The 4,382-nt window shown below is 50.7% G+C and overlaps 1 pseudogene; it reads left to right on the top strand.

Moving 5' to 3' along the window:
* Positions 1-430: 430 nt before the first annotated feature.
* LOC144122992 (uncharacterized) lies at positions 431-4,127 on the top strand (annotated as a pseudogene).
* Positions 4,128-4,382: the final 255 nt, after the last annotated feature.

The following is a 4,382-nucleotide window of genomic DNA, read 5'->3' as shown; positions in this document are numbered from 1 at the left end:
ATAATGTATAAAATCCCTTTCCTTGTTCTCACCGACGCCTGACTCGGAGTCTTCGCTACCGACTGAGAGCTGGCGACGCTCTGTCACAAAACGGGTGGCGAGCGTTACGGGACCACCTCAAAGTCCCAACACTGGATGGCAGCTACGGGATTGACCGACATCAGCTATCTCGGCGCGGTGAGTGCCTGAAGTTTACCTCAAACACCAGACTTTCTCTGACACAGGTTATTGTAGCTTAGAGAAGGACTTTGTGTAGCATTGTGTTAACCTTGTGTGTTTCAAGCCTAGTGAGAGCGTTTTGAAAACCAAGGGATGCTGAGGGGGTAAACGGCAGTGTGTGAAATACTTGCGCGTGTCTTACTAGAAACGTTATAGTAGCGTACGGCAAGTATATTCAAAAAGGGTAAACAGCGAAAGGACAGTGTGAACGATGGAGAAGTACAAGGTCAAAGAACTTCTCCAAATTTGTGAGGAGTTTGGCATTGAGTTGGGCCCAGCAAAAAGAAAGAATGCGATCCTTGAGGTCATGAGGACTGGGGACGTAACGGCTGAGGAAGCCGAAGAGGCCTGGGCGGATATCAATGAACGGTGGGAGCAGCAGGAAAAACGTCGCGAGGAGGAAAGGGAAGAAAAACTTCGGGAGGAGGAAAAGAAAGAAAAAACGTCGCGAGGAGGAAAGGGAAGAAAAACGTCGCGAGGAGGAAAAGGAAGAAAAACGTTGCGAGGAGGAAAAGGAAGAGGAACGTCGCGAGGAGGAAAAGGAATAAAAACATCCCGAGGAGGAAAAGGAAGTGAAACGTGGCGAGGAGGAAAAGAAAGAAAAACGTCGTGAGGAGGAAAACGAAGAAAAACGTCGCGAACACGAACTTAGAGTTGGAGGCCCGAATTAGCTCGCTGGCGCCTAGTCTCGCTTCTAATGGTCCAAGAATACGCGATAAACTTCCACCCTTTGTCGTCGGAGAGGATATGGCCAAATGCCTCGTAAAATTTGAGCATGTGTGCGAACGGAATGGCACTGAGCGATCCCTCTGGGCACAGAATCTGTTAGCCTTTTTTCCTGGGGAAGCATCGGACGTAATAACTTGCTTATCGAAAGAGGCGCTCCAAAGCTACAGTGACGTGAAGGAAGCGCTACTCCGGAAGTACAAATTGTCGCCCGAAGCTTTCCGGCAGAGGTTCCGGTATGCAAAAAAGGGCAGGGAGTCGAATGTTGACTTCGCGTTTCGTCTAAAAGCCGACCTGGTGGAATGGCTGAAGGGCGAAGAAGTTTTCGACGACCGCGATAAAATCGTCGAATGCATTGTGCTAGAGCAGTTCTACCGTTGCATTGATGAGGATGTCAGGCTCTGGCTGCAAGACAGGCTAAAGGAGGTTAAGCTAAACAAGGCAGCAGAGTTAGCGGAAGAGTATTACACCCGCTGCAGATTGCACAGTAGGGCAGTGCGCGTAGAAATAACAGATAGGAGAGATGGTTTCTTCAGGAAGTCCGACGAACGGAAGCAAATCACGCGTCGCGAGTCTCGGAAAGACGAGTCCCTTACCAAAGAAACTGTAAGGGAAGGACAGAATGCACCTCAGAAGGCTAACGATGGTCCCAAGCAGCGAAATGATGCGACGCGTTGTTTTGAAAGACGGAAGCCGTTAACCTGCTACAACTGTCAAAAGCAAGGGCACATCACGGCGAACTGCCAAGAGAAAATTGCTTTTGCAACAATACGGGAAACAAAGAAAAACTTGCGACTATTGAAGCCATATATGCAGGAAATTATGAAAAATGGCAAGAAGTGCAGAGCACTTCGGGACTCGGCAGCAACTATGGACGTTGTCCACCCGTCTTTCGTCTCCTCGAGTGATTTTACGGGAGAATGCGCTTGGATACGGCAAGTGGCCGAGGAGGAGAGTGTCTGTTTGCCGATCTCAACAGTTCTCGTTGAAGGAGAGTTTGGGAAACTTAACACAGAAGCCGCTGTGTCTGCCGCCCTCCCGGAGCATTTTCCCTACCTCTTCTCAAATAGCTCGGAGCAGCTGCTGAAGGATCAGGGCAAATCATTCTTCGCCGACGTGGCGTACATGGCCCTCACGCGATCCAAAGCGCGTCAGCTGTCGAAGGAACTTGACTTGGCGGCGGTGAGCGAACAGCGGGGCGGCACACGGACCGATCAAGGTAATCTGAGTGGCGAGCAGGCACGGCAGATGCAGAGCTCGGAGGCTGGCCTGGGCGAGCGTGGCCTGGAAGTGACTAGGAATGACACGTGCAGCGATGTAGACACGACGCCGCAGTTAGGTGACGCGGGCTCCACACTCGCTCCAGTTTCCGCCAGCTGGCAGGAGCTGGCTGCAGTTGAAAGGGAAACTCTGATTCGCGAGCAGCAGGAAGATTGCTCCATAGCCGATCTGATGAAGAGCGTCAAACTGGGGATGGAGAAAAAGAGGGTTTCATTTTATGAGAAATCTGGCTTATTGTACCGCTGCTTCACGGATAAGCAGGTTCGCAAATATGGGCAGCTTCTGATTCCTCGAAATTATCGCCGTCAGTTACTGGAACTCGCGCACGAAAATGCGTGGGCTGTGCACCTTGGCTTAAAAAAGACCAAGGCTAGAATGGCTCAGGAGTTTTATTGGCCGTATTGTTGGAAGGATATCGAACAATTCGTGCGCTCTTGCGACACCTGCCAGAGAGTCGGCAAATCCACTGACAAGCGGAAGCACCGATGAAATTGGTGCCAGTCATAACAGAACATTTTTGGCGACTGGTAATCGACATTGTAGGTCCTTTGCCAGAGTCAACGAACGGTTGTAAGTATGTTCTGGCCACCCTGTGTGTCGCGACAAAGTTCGCAGAGGCGGTACCTCTTAAGGAGCTAAATTCTTCACAGGTCGTAGACGCTCTGCTCTCAATGTTCGCACGCGTCGGGTTCCCTTCCGAGATTCAGTGCGACAACGGCAGCGTCTTCACCAGCTGCCTAACTTCTACTTTTTTGGAAAGATGCGGCATTAAAGTGGTGCACAGTTCTATCCATCACCCACAGTCTAACCCAGTAGAGCGAATGCACTCTGTGCTGAAGCGAATATTGAGAGCCCTGTGCTTTGAGCGTCATTGTGACTGGGAGGCCTGCATTCCCGCAGATATGTTCGCCTTGAGATCTGCTCGCCATGAGAGCACAGGCTTCAGCACCGCGGAGCTTGTATATGGCCGGAGCCTAAGAACTCCGCTGCGCATGCTACGACAGTCTTGGGAGGGCAGTGACGACGACCCGAATGTAGTCTCCTACGTCCTCGACCTCCTCCAGAGGCTCGGGAAAACAAAAGATATTGTAGAGAACCACATGAATGCGGCGCAAACCTTGTCAAAGGAATACTACGACAAGTCAGCAAAAAAACGCACTTTTGAAGTGGGTAGCCAAGTGATGTTGCTGCGACCGTCGAAGAAAAACAAGCTCGAGGTTCACTGGGAGGGGCCCGCAAAAGTTGTATCGAAGCTTTCCGATACCAACTACGAAGTTAAATTAGAGAGAAGGCCCAACAAAATTTATCACAGAAAATTGATGAAACCATACATTCAGCGTCACGCGATTGTAAGCATGACGGTAAATGCTGTCGATGAGGAAGGGGCCGAAATCCTGACGACGGCTGACACGAAAGAATGTGGTTTAGAGCTAATGTTGGAACACCTTGCGTTTTACGCGCGTCTAAGTGCCGCCCAAAAGGAGGACTTAAAGGGAATCGTTGCAGAGTTTAAGGAGGTTTTTTCGAACCGTCCCGGAAGGGCCACGGTCCTAGAGCACGACATCGAGTTAACATCTGAGCCACTGATCCTCAGTAAGTCGTATCGTTGTTCACCCGCGCAGAAAAAGATCATGGCTGAGGAGATTGAGCGCATGCGTAACTTGGGGGTTATTGTCCCAAGTGAGAGCGATTACACATCGCCCCTGATACTCGTCCAGGTTCCGGGATAAGATCCGAGGCCATGCGTCGATTATCGGCGTCTGAACGCGATAACCCGAGATCAGACATATCCGATACCGAACCTGGAAGAAAGGGTAGAGACGGTGTCGAAGTCAAATTATATATCTATCCTGGACCTCGTGCGAGGCTATTGGCAAGTAGCCCTTACGGAACGGGCTAGCCGCTGCGCCGCGTTTGTTTTCCCGTTTGGAACGTTCCGCCCATTCATGTTGAGCTTCGGACTCAAAAACGCGCCGTACTGCTTTTCTAGCCTGATGGACAGAGTGCTTTATGGTTTGGGCGAGTTCGCCTTACCGTACCTCGATCATATGGCCATATTTTCGGACACTTGGGAAGCACAACTGGAGCACTTGCGTGTCGCATTGAGCAGGTTGAAACAGGCAGGCCTTACGGTGAAACCAGCTAAATGTCACCTA

Source organism: Amblyomma americanum, chromosome 3, assembly GCF_052857255.1.
Source record: "Amblyomma americanum isolate KBUSLIRL-KWMA chromosome 3, ASM5285725v1, whole genome shotgun sequence".
Lineage (NCBI taxonomy): Eukaryota > Metazoa > Arthropoda > Arachnida > Ixodida > Ixodidae > Amblyomma > Amblyomma americanum.
The sequence above is the reverse complement of the archived record's forward strand: the minus strand, read 5'-3'. Positions and strand labels throughout refer to the sequence as shown.